Source organism: Sturnus vulgaris, chromosome W (genome assembly GCF_052056855.1).
Source record: "Sturnus vulgaris isolate bStuVul1 chromosome W, bStuVul1.hap1, whole genome shotgun sequence".
Lineage (NCBI taxonomy): Eukaryota > Metazoa > Chordata > Aves > Passeriformes > Sturnidae > Sturnus > Sturnus vulgaris.
In genome coordinates, this window is record NC_142282.1 from 72,313,190 (window position 1) to 72,330,634 (window position 17,445).

Below are 17,445 nucleotides of genomic sequence, written 5' to 3' on the forward strand. Positions count from 1 at the left end.
TCAGCCAGCAGCCAATGGGGGCCGTGGACTCACAGGCAGTGCTGGCAGGGACAGCACTGTCGCGGGCTGACTGGTGTAGGCAGCTGCCAACGCTGATATGACAGTTTGCATGGCGGCAGCGGCTCGTTCTGCCACCGCAACTGCCCTATGTGCATCCACAGCAGCGTGGGCGGCAGCGTCCATAGGGAAAAACAGAACATGTGCAGTCTCCGCAGGCAGCGGACGAGCAGTGGGAGTGACCGCCTCAGTGACGTCAGCGGGTAGCTGGCCCAGCACGGGGAATCCAGATTCAGGCACCTGTGGGGGAGGGGAAGTTGCCCTCTGAGGCACAAAGGGTGGGGGCTGGTCAGCGCCATTATCTGCTGCCACTTGTGACCGCTCCACAGCCACTGGCGAAGGGTATATCAGCTTTCTATAATCATTTGGGGATGGGTATACAGGCGGAACATAATCCTTGGGTGACGGGTACAATGCCCAGGGGGCTGTTGGGCTTCCGGGGGAAGTCACAGAGCAAGGAACATCCACGCTGTCTCGTCCAGTATTGGACCAGCAGGCAGAGTCCTCCTCATCCTGTTCTGACACTAGATCTGATTCACTTTCCTCTGGTACCTCACTATTTTATGGGGTTCTGCCCATCATACTCATATTAATAGTTATCCACATACCAATTAGAGAGGAAACTGGAGCATTCCACTTCCGCAGGGCATCCCATAAGTGGTCTCCCAGCGTCCCCCACTCTGCCGGGGAAAATGTCACCTCCACATCCTCTGAGAAACCCCTGTCTCTTGCCCAAGATAACAAAGCACATAGGGCTTCATCAGAAGCCGGGGTTTCCATGCCTGCTACAACATTTCTTCAGGCAGACAGGACAGTCTCCTGTTTTTTAGATAGATGGCTCCCCATCCTTAAAGAGAGCCCTTCCCTCCTAGTAACTTTGCTAGGGGGCCCACCACTCCAAGCTGAGCCACTAGGCTCCTGAGCTATTATGCTCATGTTCAATAAAACTGATCCTCTCAAGGGAGGACAGAAACACAGTACCTCTTTCAACAAGGGAGAGAACAGTCCGACATCCTGCTGTGTCCAGAGGGGGGTCCGCAGTTTCACGCCAGTAGCCCTGAGTGCAATCTCAGTGGAACCTCTAAGTGTCGCTATTGCTGTAGGACCGACGAAAGAAAGAAGCTCTTTATTGTAGAACTATACACATTTTTATAGAACACTTAGCTGACCCAAGAATAGAGTCAGCTTATTGGTCCAAGGAAGGCAACACCTCTTGCTTTTACCAAAACATCACGTCTCACAAGCATGCAATGTCAACAATAGCAGGTACCATCTTTGTTTATTAATTCTTTCCTTTCTGTTTTCTTTCAAACACCTGGGAAAACTCTGCTTTCCCAGGCTCCTGTATCTACATAGGACTAAATCCCCTGATTCGATGTTATGAACAGCAAAGTCCTAAGGCAGCGTCTGTGCTAACTGGGCTTCCTATCAAAGAGATTTCACAAGACAGTTCTGGCCACATACTGGTTTTAAATATACATCTTCACCTCCCCCCAATGAAAATTAGCAGGGAAAGAATCCCAAACAATTCAAAGATGAACAATTGAATATTCCCTTGGATTTGGCTCTTATTCTTGCCAAAGCTAATGTCAAAAATGTACTCATGGCATTTTAGTTTCTGTCACTAGCTTCAAAGGGTGTTTCTTTATTCCTCCATTCATCCTTTCTACTTGATCTGAATTCTCAGGGTGCCAGAGGGTATGGACATCCCACTGAATTCTCAAAGCAACTATAATCCCTTGAAGGATCCCCTCGTAAAATGAGTTCCCACATCCAAGTTCACTGCCTTCACAATTCCATTTGTTAACTGATAAATTTTCTCCCTCCAACAAGAGAGAAATTAAGGTCTCATGAGCTAATGTTTTTCCCCGCAGGTTAATAAACCTCTGTCTTGGTTTGAAAGACAGGTGTTTAATAAAAAAAGGCAGGACCCTTTCTTGAAATGGACAATGTAACCCCCTCCCTCCAAACTATTATAATTTTGAAATTAAGGAGGTCTCAGGCAAAGATATGAGAATAGGAATAAAAGTTCTTTACTAAGAAAATTAAAATAAAAATACAGTAATACAACTCAACAAAACACTGACAGAGTCAGAATACAACCTGACACCCCATCAGTCAGTCAGTGTGTTGGTAGCAATCCGATTAAATGGTTGCTACAGTCCTCCTGGAGTGACAGATGTGGTTCTGTTGAAGCAATGATCCTGTAGAAGGGTGCAGTTTTCCTCTGAAGGTCCAGTGATGACGTAGAAGAATCTGCTTTTCTTCTGGAATCCAGTTGAAAAAGGCTGCTCTGATGTTCCAAATCTCAGATTTTATCTAAGTAGGAAATGCTTGGCTCCTCCCCTGGGTGGAGCATCTCCCAATGGGATGATGCAATTTTATCAGTCATGCAGTGGAACTCAATGGCCCATTAACAAAAGATATCCTCCTGGAGGAAGGGTAAGTTGTGGAAAAGATAAAGAACACTGCCCCCCCTGGTTTCAACAGATGGTGATAGAATACATACTTTTGGTCACATTCTCCATTACAGCCCAAGACACTGCCCTTGCTGTATTCCATTTTATTTACTGTGAAAGCTGTGTAATTGGTTTCCACCTAACATCTTAACTGGTGGTTCATCTTATCTCTAAAGCATTTGTGAGGGTTGCAGCGATATGGATATTAGACATGTCAAAGCAATGCCTTTTTCTGCTTACCTGCATATCCTATCTGCTTTCAGATTCAAAGTCCTTCCTTCTCTTTGGATCATAGCTTTATCTGACATATTTTGCTTCAAATGTTTATTTTGTGCAAATTATTTTAATCTCTGTTGCTGCTGAAGGGAGCCATGGTTGCTTCTTGCAGTCCTCCAAAACCTGGGACTTGAGGCGATACCACTTAATTATTTTGAACACTTGGTTATTCAGAAGGGAAGGAGGCTAAGTGCATAGGGGGTCCATAATTTTGTGTGCAGCTAGCCTGTTTTTAGGCTATAGGCACTGTGGGATTACCAACCTAGATCAGTCCTAGAAATAAGGTTGAAGACACTTTTTTTCCCTGTCTATATAAGAAGGAATTAAGATCAACAGATCAAAGCAGTTTGTGCCAAAAATCTGCAGGATAGGCATTTCAGAGGTTTTACTTTGAACTGGAGACAGTCTGGGCTGGGCTCATCACTTAAGCATGTTGCCTCTCCAAAACAACTATGCAAATGTAGATGGACCCCTACCCCTGACCCCATGTCATATCAGCACAGATACAAGTGGTCTGTAATATCTTTATACCCAGTGTTCAATGCTGAATTTGTTCCTGGGTTATAGTGGGGAGAGAAATGATGCCACCTTTTTCATCCAGGTGTTTCTCTCTGCTGGCAGTTCCCTCCCTGAACCAACCTGATGGGACTGTTTCTCATCAAAGGACACTTCTTCCCATAAATCTCAGTTTGGCTCTGTCCTGGGAAAACCCAAATGTTATTGTATTCCATATCTATCTGTGCACCAAATTGTTACTGTCTCCTTAAGACCAGGCGGCCTGAAATGGAACTGCAGGACGGGGAGAGGGGGTGGGGACGTGGGGTGGTACCAGTCTTTTAAAAGTCAGGGTGGCCCAAGCACAGCTCTCTTGGCTCCTGCCTTGTGGCTCTGGCTCTTTCCCTGTCATTCTTGCGGGGAGAGAGGAAGCGTGGATGGAGGGTCCCCTCTGGTTTTCTTTCCTTCTTGCAGGGAGAACCAAGGGGTTTGCTTCAGGCAGAGTTTCTGGACTGGCAAGAGTAGCAACCTGAGAAGATGCATTTTGCAATCAAAAACTATTTCAGAGTAAATTTCAGAGTAAATTTTGCAACACCTGTCCACAGCGCAAGGTTGGAGCCAATCGGGAGTCAGGGCATCATTCTTTGGTGCTTGAAAGTCCATTTACTTCATCCCCTCCATTGGAACAGGGACCCAAGACAGGAGCACCGACACCAGCGGCTCAGAGGCTGCAGTGCCAACGCCAGTTGGATCCAGCTGTTGGAGTATGCCAGCCGCCTTTCCTGACAGAGTTGTCACCACCAGAGACATAAGAGGGGGAGGGCTGCTGCCATCTTTGTCTCTCCACACATGGTCATCTGCAGAGGGTGCCATCTTGGGGGAGGGAGTTTCTTTGCCATTTTGAGTTTTTCTTTATTCCCGGGAAGTCCATGATATTTCAGCAAATTTGTAACTAGTGATTTTTACTGTTATTATTCTTGCCTGTTGCTATTTTGAGGCTTTTTTAACATAAATTGTTATTTTTTTCACTTATAGCTACTCTCATCCATCTCTCCTTATTGGTGGAAGGGATTGGTTAAAACTAAGGGGAGGTAACTAATTTTGGAGTGTCTGCCCCTTAAATTGTTTTAAACCAAGACAGGTCTCAAAGGAATGGCAACAGATATGTAAGAATGTGCATATTTTTAAAGCAGTAAAATAATTAAATTATAAAAAAAAGACATCTGAAGTGTACGTGCAATTGCTTCTCTCACCTCCCCATATGATCCCTGTCTGATTTCCTGGGCCCTTACAAAGGTTGCTACACTAGTTTTGGAAGTGACTGGACTCAACGACTTCTCAACTTATTATAATTTTGTGCTATTCATCCCATTTACTGGTTAATTTGTTGTGTTTTTTTACTCACAGATTTCCCATGACACTTTGAGGAAGGTCCCTGTAAATTTATTTATGTAAATTTATATTATCCTCATATCTCACTTGCCTACCCTTTTCCATAGTGTCTATTAAAGCCTAGCAATGCTTACACTACTCATTTGCTATGAGTGTTCCTACTCTGCTGAAAAACAGTATTGGCCAAGATGAAAGCAGATTTCAGTTTCCATATGTATGAAAGTTGGTGGTATCTGAAATTTGGATAGGCAAAATTCATCTACCAAATTTTCATTATTCCAGCTTCCATGAAAATAATAATAATTTTAAAAGCATGAGGGTTTTTTAAGAATGAGGTGCTGTCAAAGGTAGAGATGTCCCAGAAAACATGATGCTGAAGCAAAGGTATAAATTGTAAAGTGATACCCAAAACGTCCAGATATAAATTTTCTAACACAGCTTTGAGTATTAGAAAGCAAGCATTCTTTATTGCAGTGCTGAGCACTGGAGGGGATCCTTCCTCTAATTGAGTGCCCCAAGCATTGAGTAAACAGTTTTTATCATATACACTGATTACATAATCATTAGCTATCCTCACTACCTTGACTTTATTTTACATAATCTCACCCCTTATCGGAAGTCCTTATATGGTTCTTTGGGGTCTGTCTTCAATGACCGGTGTAATTTTTAGGTAGCAGTTCCTGAATCCCTGCTTTTGAGTAAGCTAAATATTGTTGTTTTGCATAACTTCTATTCTGTCAGCCTTGCAGAACTGAGCTGGCATCCTGCTTGCGTTTTGCATGACTTCTGTTTGCCTAAGTTACATCCTTTATTCATTTTCCAAGGCTGTGCTCTTCTACTGTCCTTGAGAAGAGTAAAATGTTCTGTTCTACCATCCTTATCAAGTAAATAAAATGCTGTTCTGTTCTACTGTCCTTATAAAGTTCCCCCTTTCCTTGAGACTAAGTTCTTTATGGTAAGTAGTTTCTTAAGATCTATATTTCATTTTATAGTGTAAGGCATTACAACAGCTATAACACTGAATCATGATGCAAGCTAAAATACATACATGAATTATTATGGTGACAATTATATACAGGTGTTTTAACGAAGTCCAGCTGGGCAATCATGAAGTAAGTTTGATCCAGAGTTCTTCAAATCCCCAGGAGGTGTTGTCTTGAGCTATGCATTGTAAAATTTGGGGCTTCTCCAGATTTCCTGGACATCTGTAGACACTACTAGTTTGATCAATGTATACACAGCAACTGGTGTTAATGACAGTGCATACTCCTCCTTGTGATGCCAAAAGGAGGTCTAGTGCCATTTGGTTTTGTAAAACAACTTGTGACAAGCTCTTGACTTCTTCCTGCAGTGCAATAATGGCATCTATTGTACAATTTTCTATATAGTCTATGGTAGCAGAAATGTTTACTACTGTCTTTTCTAACTCATTTACTCCTACCCAGGATAAAAACCATCTTATGAAACAATGAAACTTAGTTGGTCACTCAACTATAGCATTTACACTTCATTTTGCACACCCCAAATAGCTTCTTATCCATAGACCTGAGGTCACCTGGTCTTCATCAATTATTGTTACGTTAGGGATTAAGGCTCCTAAAGTACAAATACTTTTCCAGCCAAGGGGCAACATTTAATGGGCTTTATTTCCACATATCCAGTACCACCCTGTTCCATTCAGAACGGCCAAGAATGATTTACTTGTTTAATATTAAGTATTTGATTAAATTGTGTGTGAATTCTGAAAAAAGCTCTACTTTCATTAGTACAATTTAGTTCTCTTGTTCCTTTAGGGGGTGTCTTGGGGTGACTGTATGATACATATATTCCTAAATCGTCTGTTCTGTTGGTGTTGAATATTAAATTCTGCAACTTTAAGACTGGTTCCAGGAGTGAAGGAAGGAGAAGAAGTGCAGAGTTTGTTATCAGAGACTGCACAGGCTCCCCCGCATTCTTGCTCACAGACTGTGTTGTCTGCGGTGGACAGGGAGAGAGAGCTCTCCTTTGCTCTTGGTTAGTTTTCTGGCTAGCTGAAGCAGAGAAGCCTCCTGGATTGTTTTTTTTTTTTTCCTTTTTCTGTTTTCCTGGAACTGTTTGAACCTGCTTTGGACTGAAAACCCATAAAAGCACCGGGAGCTCAAACCTGTGGCCCACCAGGCCTGACCTGGGCCGCAGCATTCCCCAGCACAGCAGGGACTGAGAGCAGACTGAGTGAGCCGGGCAGCCCACAGAAAGAACTCTTCTAAATCTGCCATCTCTTCGGAACGGCGAGAGGTTTTCCTGTTTGATATTGTTCATTGTTGCACTAGGAGGTGTGTTGCCTGTTGAATAAACAGTTTTCTTTTTTTGTTCCACTTCTCTCCAATTTCTTTTCCTTTTTTTCTAGAGGGACCTCATTCAGAGGTTTCCTCCTAAATTTGTCCTAAACCAGGACAAATAACTTTTGGCACTCAAACGGGGCTCAAGTAAGTGGAAAAAAACCCTCTTCTGATTGCATTTTGGTTATACTTAGTCTGTATTGAGGTAAAGCAGTCAGTAACGATGTTGTTTGAAGTCATAATGTCTGTCGTGTCTGTTGGGGTGGAGGCCTTTACGGGTCTCAGGTCTCTAGGTTTTTTTGAGGTTTTAATACCTTTCTGGTCTCTAGGCTTATTTTCTTATCCAGAGATGGCTCCAGTAGTGTCCCTAACATGCAGTTTTTTCAGTAGAAGAGCACAAATTAGAATAGCTATTTTGCTGGGCTCAGTGATAATGATTTATAGAAAGTTTATAAAGCTACTGGAGTTTGTTCCAGGTATTTATGGTTTATGGTTTCTTCGTTCGACCCTGCATCCCAGTTCCAATAGCATGTTTTGGGGGTTCATTAGTAATTGCACCCAGTTTGTTAGAGGAGGAGCAGGGGATGAGGCTTTTCAGCCTTTACTTTCTTTTTTCTCCCTTGTATCTGTTAAGTCATTTTTTGAGGATGTTCAATTTCCCCTGAATGTGAAGGATACCACCTTCCTGATATTTCATCTGGTGAGCTTCCTCTACACAGTCTGCAGCCTCTCTAGAGTGAGGGCTGAGATGTCCAGAGGAGCTGATGGGACCCCTGACCCAGGAGTAGGCCCAGGCGTGGAAAATTCTGAGTGGTGTGGGGAATGGGAGAGAATGGGTAGAACCCTGAAGAAATTTTCTGATCCTCCAGCCTGAAAATTTTCACATGAACAAATTCAGAACCCAGACAAGGTAGGAAAATATCTGGAAGAGAAGTGCCATGATGATTCTAATGAAAAAAAGCTCATTGCAATAAACTGGACCCTGACATATGCTTATCACACACTGCTAAATACTGTAGGGGAGCAGAGAGAGGCAGGGAAGCAGAGAGATAAATCAGCCAATACCCCAGTCCCTCAGGCTGTAGCTAAACCAGATAGTAAACCTAAGCCACTGGCAGTTGCTGCAGGAAGGAAGCACACCAGCAAAACTGGTAGGCCAGTGGACGATGATGATGAAGGGGAGGGACCCTCAAGGCAGGCTTCTGACACAAAATCTGAAGTCAGAGCAACTGACACAGGATCAGAAGCCAATATTGAGTCCTTATCTCTGAAAGACCTTTGTGGCCTGAGAAAGGATTACACCCGATGACCTGATGAATCTATAATTAGTTGGTTGGTCCATCTTTGGGATGCTGCAGGTGAGGCTACAATTCTGGATGGTACTGAAGTGAAGCATTTAGGATCCGTGTCACATGATCTGGTTATTGACCAAGGAATGATGAGGGGGCTAATCCTCAGAATCTCTGGGCAGGGGTCCTGGACACTTTAGCACAAAAATACCTGTGTCCACACGGTCTCTATATGCAGCAAACCCAATGGAGGACCATAGAACAAGGGATTCAACGCTTGAGAGAAATGGCAGTGGCAGAGATTGTCTTTTCAGATGACCTAACAACTAAGAATCCAGACTTGGTACCATGTACATCTGTAATGCGGGGAAAACTTGTAGGGCTTGGGTCACAAGAATACTCTTCTGCTTTAGCAATAATGAAGAGGGATGACAGGGAGGAGACTGTGCTTGATATGGCGAAGAAGCTCTGAGCATATGCAGATGCCATTCATGGCCCAAAACATGCCAGAATTGCAGCTGTGGAAGCACGTCTGCAGAAATTAGAAAATAAGATAAAAGAGAATCACAAGTATCTCAGAGAAGAGATTAAAGAGGACTTTCTCCAAATCTCTGCTATACAGTTTAAAGGTTCTGGCCCCAAACGTAAATGTTCCTCAGATGGGGAAAGAAGATCCTTCTCACGAGCTGAATTGTGGTCTTTCCTGCGTGATTCTGAAGAAAACATGAAGAAGTAGGATGGAAAACCTACTGCTGCTCTGGTAAAAGGGGTGCTTGAATTGCAGGACAGCGAGATGCAGAGAGGGAGTTCCACCAAAAGGGAAGCAGCTCCAGTTGCCCGTAGCCAAAATACCAGGTACGATGATGATGATAACGACATGTCCGATCCCCTTGAAGGAACCTCCAAGACATATGCTCAGAGAAAGAAAAATAACCAGGCTTAGAAAGGCCCTGCCTATAGCCAGGTAGAGGCTAGGGAAAACCATGTTTTTTGGACTGTGTGGATTCGTTAGCCTGGCACATCTGAACCACAAAAATATAAGGCCTTGGTCGACACCGGTTCACAGTGGACACTAATAACATCAAGACATGTGGGGACAGAATCTGTTTCTATTGATGGTGTAACAGGAAGATCACAGGATTTTACTTTAGTGGAAGCAGAAATGAGCCTGACTAGAAATGAATGGAAGAAACACCCTATTGTGCCTGACCCAGAGGCCCTGCGCATTTTGGGCATAGACTTCCTCCAAAATGGGTATTTCAAAGATCCAAAGGGACTCAGGTGGGCTTTTGGAATAGCTGCTGTAGAGGCAGAGAGCATGAAGCGATTGAACACCTTGCCAAGACTATCAGAAAACCCATCTGCAGGAAGACTCTTGAAGGTGAAGGAGCAACAAGTGCCAATTGCCACCTGACAGTGCAACGTCGGCAGTACCGGACAAATTGAGATGCCGTTATCCCCATCCACAAGATAATCCGTAAGCTGGAGAGCCAAGGGGTGGTCAGCAAAACCCACTCACCCTTCAACAACCCCATCTGGCCTGTGTGTAAATCTGAAGGAAAATGGAGATTGACTGTGGATTATCGGGCATTGAATGAAGTGACTCCACCGCTGAGCGCTGCTGTGCCGGATATGCTGGAACTGCAGTATGAGCTGGAGTCCAAGGCAGCAAAGTGGTACTCCACTATTGACATCGCCAATGCATTTTTCTCCATTCCTTTGGCAGCAGAGTGCAGGCCTCAGTTTGCTTTCACCTGGAAGAGTGTGCAGTACACCTGGAACCGACTGCCCCAGGGGTGAAAACACAGCCCCACCATTTGCCATGGACTGATCCAAGCTGCACTAGAAAAAGGTGAGGCTGCAGAACATCTGCAGTACATCGATAATATCATTATGTGGGGGAACACAGCAGCAGAAGTTTTTGAGAAAGGACAGAAAATCATCCAGATTCTCCTGAAAGCCGGTTTTGCCATCAAGAAAAGAAAAGTCAAAGGACCTGCCCGAGAGATCCAGTTCCTGAAAGTAAAGTGGCAAAATAGACAGGGCCAGATTCCCACTGAGGTCATCAATAAGATCACTGCAATGTCTCCACCAACCAGTAAAAAGAAACACAAGCTTTCCTAGGTGCCATAAGTTTTTGGAGAATGCACATTCCTAAGTACAGTCAGATTGTGAGCTCTCTTTACCTGGTCACCCGTAAGAAGAATGATTTCCACTGGAGCCCTGAGCAACAGCAAGCCTTCACCCAAATCAAGCAGGAGATTGCTCATGCAGTAGCCCTTGGCCCAGTCAGGATGGGACCAGATGTGAAGAACGTGCTCTACTCTGCAGCCGGGAACCATGGTCTGTCCTGGAGCATTTGGCAAAAGGTACCTGAGGAAACTCGAAGGTGACCTCTGGAATTCTGGAGCAGAAGTTACAGAGGGGCTGAGGCCAACTACACACCAACAGAGAAGGAGATCTTGGCCGCCTATGACGGGGTTCAAGCTGCCTCAGAGGTGATTGGCACAGAAACACAACTCCTCCTGGCACCCCGACTACCAGTGCTGGGGTGGATGTTTAAAGGAAAGGTTCCCTCAACCCACCATGCCACTGATGCCACATGGAGCAAATGGATTGCCCTCATCACACAACGCGCCCGTATTGGAAACCTGAATTGCCCTGGGATTTTGGAGGAAGGTGAAAACTTTGGTCTTGCCGACAAAGAGGAACAGGAACAGGTGACCCGCTCCGAAGAAGCCCCACCATATAACCAACTGCTAACAAATGAAACATGCTATGCTCTTTTCATCGACGTTTCCTGTCGCATCATGGAAATGAACCGGAAGTGGAAAGCAGCCATATGGAGCCCCACACGACAGGTTGCACAAACTACAGAAGAAAAAGGTAAATCGAGTCAACTTGCTGAACTCAAAGCTGTTCAGCTGGCCCTGGACATTGCTAAAAGAAAGACGTGGCCAAAGCTCTACCTTTACATTGATTCATGAATAGTAGCCAATGCTCTGTAAGGTTGTCTGGACAAGTGAAAAAAGACTGGCTGGCAACGTAAGGGAAAACCAATTTATGCTTCTGACTAGTGGAAAGACATTGCCACTCAGGTAAAGAGGCTACCTGTGAAAGTCCGTCATGTAAATGCCCATGTCCCCAAAAGTAGAGCTAATGAGAAGCATCAAAACAACAAGCAGGTAAATCAGGCTGCACAGATAGAGGTGTCAAAGATAGACTTAGACTGGCAGCGCAAGGGAAAGTTGTTCCTGTCTCGATGGGCCCATGATGCCTCAAGCCACCTGAGTAGAGATGCCACCTATAAGTGGGCACGAAACCAAAAGGTGAATCTAACCATGAACGCTATTTCTCAAGTTATCCATGACTGTGAGACGTGTGCTGCCATCAAGCAGGCCAAGTGGGTGAAGCCCCTCTGGTATGGGGGGCTATGGGCCAAATATAAGTATGGGGAGGCCTGGCAGATTGACTACATCACACTGCCCCAGACACGTCAAGGTAAGCGCTATGTACTGACCATGGTGGAAGCCACCACTGGATGGTTGGAGACCTACCCTGTGTCTCACGCCACTGCTCGGAACACCATCTTGGGCCTTGAGAAACAAGTTTTGTGGAGGCATGGTACTCCTGAGAAAATTAAGTCAAACAACGGGACTCATTTCAAGAATAACCTTATCAACACCTGGGCCAAAGAACATGGTATTAAATGGATGTACCATATCCCCTACCATGCACCAGCTGCAGGGAAGGTAGAGAAATACAATGGACTGTTAAAAACCACTTTGAAAGCATTAGGTAAAAGATCTTTTAAGAACTGGGAGCCGCATTTAGCAAAGGCCACCTGGTTAATTAATACCTGAGGTTCCACAAATCGGGCAAGCCCTGCCCAGTCTGAGTCTTTGCATACAGTAGACAGAGATAAAGTCCCAGTGGTGCATGCCAGGAGTTTGTTAAGGAAGAAAGTTTGGATCAATTCTGCCTCGAATACAGACAAACCCATTCATGGGATTGTCTTTGCTCAAGGACCAGGTTGCACATGGTGGATAATGCAAAAGGATAAAACAACACGATGTGTACCTCAGGGAAATCTAATTATTGGGTGAGAACCATATGTAAATATTACTATTGAATATCACTGTCATTGTCTGTCTATAGCTGTATCTTGTATATATATATATATGTGTATGATGTATGTGTTTATAGAATTGGAGTATGTATCAGATATGATAGTAAACTGATGATATGGGGATAAAGGGTGGAATGTCTTGGGGTGACTGTATGATGCCTGTGTCCCCAAATCGTCTGTTCTGTTGGTGTTGAATATTAAATTCTGCAACTTTAAGACTGGTTCCAGGAGTGAAGGAAGGAGAAGAAGTGCAGATATTGTTATCAGAAACTGCACTGGCTCCCCTGCATTTCTGCTCACAGACTGTGTTGTCTGCGGTGGACAGGGAGAGAGAGCCCTCCTTTGCTCTTGGTTAGTTTTCTGGCTAGATGAGGCAGAGAAGCCTCCTGGATTGTTTTTTTTCCCCCCTTTTTCTGTTTTCCTGGAACTGTTTGAACCTGCTTTGGACTGAAAACCCATAAAAGCACCGGGAGCTCAAACCTGTGGCCCACCAGGCCTGGCCTGGGCCGCAGCATTCCTCAGCACAGCAGGGACTGAGAGCAGACTGAGTGAGCCGGGCAGCCCACAGAAAGAACTCTTCTAAACCTGTCATCTCTTCGGAACGGCGAGAGGTTTTGCTGTTTGATATTGTTCAATTTTGTGCTGGGAGGTGTGTTGCCTGTTGAATAAACAGTTTTCTTTTTTTTTCCACTTCTCTCCAATTTCTTTTCCTTTTTTCTAGAAGGACCCCATTCAGAAGTTTCCTCCCAAATTTGTCCTAAACCAGGACAGGGGGATTACACCTTTGTTCTCACATAAGAGATGTTGATGGGTACTTATTCACTAACTAGTATGTGCTTCTTGGTGAAAGTAAGTGTTCACACAGCAACTGGTATTAATTTCTCCCAGATATGGAATTGCATAAATGGTTAATGGCTTCATCGTGTTTTCAGGTAAATGGATGCACACCCAACAATCGTTTTTGTGCAACACTTGGATCACATTTTGAAATAAAAGTAGATGGACATTTTTCTCCCAAGTGAAAGCTGAATTAACTATTGTCAGGATAGCAAAACAAAACTTAAGCATCTTGTTCTTTCTCAGACAACTGTTCTATACCCAAAGGGCTTCAGCCCTTTTAATTCTGGAATAATGTATCCGAGATTATATTCTGTCCAATTTCAATGCAGTAAAAGTTATCAATAGTTCTTGGAAAGGTCTTTTCCACTTTGGCTGGAGTGGAGGGGTTCCCCAGTCTTTCAAGTAGACCCAGTCTCCTAGTTGGAACACATGTGCTGGTGTGTCCAGTCATGTCAGTCTGGAGATCACTGCTTGCTGTAAATCGTGTAAAGTTGTACTAAGAGAAATGAGGCAATTATTCAAATTGACCCCTCCTTTTATGTATGTGTTTCCTGGAATGTGTGGTACTTGGTAGGGTCAACCATATAGCAGCTCATAGGGGCTTATTTTCCTGGTGCCCTGTGGCTGAATTCTAATTTGAAGTAGGGCAATAGGTAAGGCTTGGACCCATGTCAAGGAGATTTCCTGATATATTTTACCCAATTCCAATTTGTTTGTGTAATTAATTTGCTCTACTTTGCCACTAGTTTGGGACCTATAAGAAATACAAAGACCCCAAGCTATTCCCAAGGCTTTCCTAACCTGTTGTACCACTTCAGCAATAAAGTGGGAACCTCTGTGGGATAATGTTCCCAAAGGTACCCCGAATGTCGATATTATTTGATTCAACAGTATTTTAGTCACTTCCTTAGCCTGGTTGGTGTGACAAGGGAAGACATCTGGTCACCCAAAAATGGTATCCACCAGAACTAGGAGGGATTTTAATCCCCCTTTTCTGGGCAATTCAGTAAAATCAATCTGGCAGTATTCACCCAGAACATTTCCAGATTTTATGGATCCTAGCATTACTTTGTTAGCTGTGTTAGGGTTGTTTATTTTACAAACTATACATAGTTGGATTCTTGATTGTACAATCTGAACCATTTTAGACCCAATTACAGATTTTTTTTGCAAATGTTTCAAAAGTTTTTCAGTACTCCAATGAGTGGCTTTGTATTCGTGATCCACTATTTCACACAAGACCTGTTCAGGGACTACTATTTGCCCGGTTGGAGTAACTGCCCAGCCTTTCAGATCAAATTTTGCTTCTAAGGTTTCAAATAATTGACAGTCCTTAGCACTATACTCTGTTTTCTCTACTGGGAGAGGCATCTCTGGCAGGGGTATTAAAGATAAAACTTTGTTTTCTAACATGCCTTTCTCTGCAGCCTCTTTGGCAGCCTTATTGCCTAAACGATTCCCCTATTCTGGTTTGGTCTTACACACTTGGTGTGCTCTACAATGCATGATGGCAAGTTCTGCTGATTTCTGGATACTTTCAAGTAAATCCAAGATTTGTTTTCCATTTGTGATTGATGTGCCTTGAGATGTCAAAAGACCTCTTTCTTTCCAGATGGCCCCGTATGTGCATGTACCACTCCAAAGGCATATTCTGAATCAGTCCAAATGTTAACTCCTTTCCCTTTATTCAGTTCCAGTTCTCAAGTGAGTACAACTAGTTCTGCTTTCTGAGGCAAAATATCAAAGGGGAATGCCCCCACTTTGATTACCCCATGGTGTGTAGTCACTGCATATCCACATAATTGTGGTAACTGAGACTGATAGTACTGTGGATTTGATTGGCATGTGCAGTTTGATGGCCAGGATGCCTTGGCAAGAGCAAACAGAGCTTTGAAGATTACAAGAAGATTGAATCAAGTCTGGCTTACAGGAAATAAGATTTAGCTAAGTAGAAACGTAAGGTTTGTCTGTGTGATATTTGGCTAAATGAGTGTAGTAGAAAATTGCTAGTCTTCCTGAGAATGGTATGTAGGCATATGTAGCTCACAGTAAAATTCAGATTCTGATCACGAATCAGTAGTCCCCATCCCTCTCAATCGTCGATAATTGATGCTCCTGTGTGAGCAGAATAACCGGCCTACCTGGCAGCAATCGGTGAGCCCCCGGAGCTGATCATGTAGGTGAGAGAACCGCATCTGGGCCCACAATCACCTGTCCTGCTGCGACGTGACAGGTGAGTTGAGGGAACTGAACTATGGGACAGGACATGTCCAAGGAGACAGATTTCTATAAAACCATGCTCGCTGTTCTAGGCAAGCGTGGCTCCGCAACCCCCAGCACGACCTTAAGTCACTTCTACGATGGGTGTCATGCATCTTTCCCGATACCACTCCTTCTTCTATTTTCACCCTCTGCTTCTGGGACAAGGTCGGCATTAAGCTCTACCACCTGGCCACTCTGCCTGGCCATGAGCCAGAGCTGCAAATGCTTCCTGCATGGAGGATGATTATGGACTCAATTAAGAAGCGGGAGGGGAGTGAGGCTGCCTGTGAAGCTACCTCTGAGGAGACCATAACAACTGTGCAGGACTGAAACCTGCCCAGGTTGCGATCCCCATCCTCCATCCTCACGCCCATCCTGACGAGTGCCAGGGTAAGAGCCTGGTTGCCACCTACAGTCCCACTGCTAGATCACTAGTGACTCCAGAGCCACCAAACGCTTACTGCTTACACCGTGGACACTGACTCTAGCAGTGAAGGGGAAGTCAACCTTTTCGACCCCAACCCCAAAAATGATCTGGATTTATTCTCTACAAATATGCATAATAATTGGTTACAGATAAAAAAGAAAGCCCTTAAGGACAAAGACTTTGAGAATGCTGCTGAAATCTTTGTTGTCCCCATGCGACTCGGCCTCAGGGGGGGAAACCCACAATGGGAACCTTTGGGACACTCAGAAATTAAGGAACTGTGCCGTACCGTAGCAGAATATGGTTTGGGGTCTCCTTCAGTAATTTATTAAGAGTAACTTTTACTACTCACCTCATGACTCCTCATTATTTTAAGTCTTTGGCAAATCTTTTGCTTACAGTGGCACAATTTGAAATATTCATAATGCAATGGAAAAAAAAAGACTAGAAAATTTAATTGTCATATTTGTAGGGTATGCTAATCAAACCCTGGCTCCCTTAACTACTGACCACCTAGCGGGGGAGAGGGTGCATATCAATCCTAATGGGCAAGTTGCCTTACCAAGAGAGGCCTTATAGGGAATCATGGAGGCAGCCCGTATGGCTTTTCTTCAGGTTCCTGATGTCAGAACCCCTCAACAGTCTTTCATAAATATTAAACAGGCTCCCCAGGATACCTATATGCAGTTTGTGGACAGATTAAAACAAACACTTGACTTGGTTTAATTTCGTTTTCTGGCCAATGCACTAAATAATGTTTTAGTTTTGATTTGCTAATTTGCATATATTTATTTTTTCTTGTGAGACAGAACCAGGAGCAAAAGCAAGACAGGCTTAAAACTTAAGAGGGTATAAAAAAAGAAATTTATTAACTACACACAGAAGGGAAAAAAAACCAAACAAATTCAGAATAAGATTTTTCAGACCACTCCTTCCTTCCCTCTCCCAACTTTTATAACAACAAAACAAACATACAATAACTACTTCAGTCAATTCCCAAATAATTTTTTTTCAGTTTACTTTTGGACAGACAAGCCTCCTCTTGTTGGAGCTGTAGGGATTTTTCCAAAGGAAGGAAGAAAACAGTCCTCTCGTGGTTTCATTTTCACGATTTCCATCCACCCGGGAACCTGCAAATCGTGGCACTCTTCCCAACTCCACAGCCTTCCCAAAGCTGTAGATGTGGGCCATGTCTTTCTCATGGGGTATTACTTTTAAGAATGAAATGTTCTACAGCAAAGGTCCTTTTAATTTCTTTTCTCTTTGTTCATGCTTCATCCTCAAGAAACTGAGTTCTCCTTTTTTCCTCAGGGCAAAGATTCTTAACACAGGTGCTTTTTGGTCAAATGATCTATCGAATGGAAAATCTCCAACCCCCCAGGTCTTTTTCCATGGTTTATAGGAATATTCAGTGCATCAGTTTGTTCCTACAATCTTACAAAAGGATGTTTAGCCATCTTAACAGCATTTCCTCATTCTCCTTCCATTTAAAAAAACTTAG

General features: G+C 43.8%; 2 pseudogenes; one reads left to right on the top strand and one right to left on the bottom strand.

Moving 5' to 3' along the window:
- Nucleotides 1–5,646: 5,646 nt before the first annotated feature.
- LOC148220405 (syncytin-A-like) lies at nt 5,647–6,631 on the bottom strand (annotated as a pseudogene).
- Nucleotides 6,632–7,220: 589 nt separating this feature from the next.
- Nucleotides 7,221–9,022, top strand: LOC148220406 (uncharacterized; annotated as a pseudogene).
- The last annotated feature ends 8,423 nt before the right edge of the window (nt 9,023–17,445 follow it).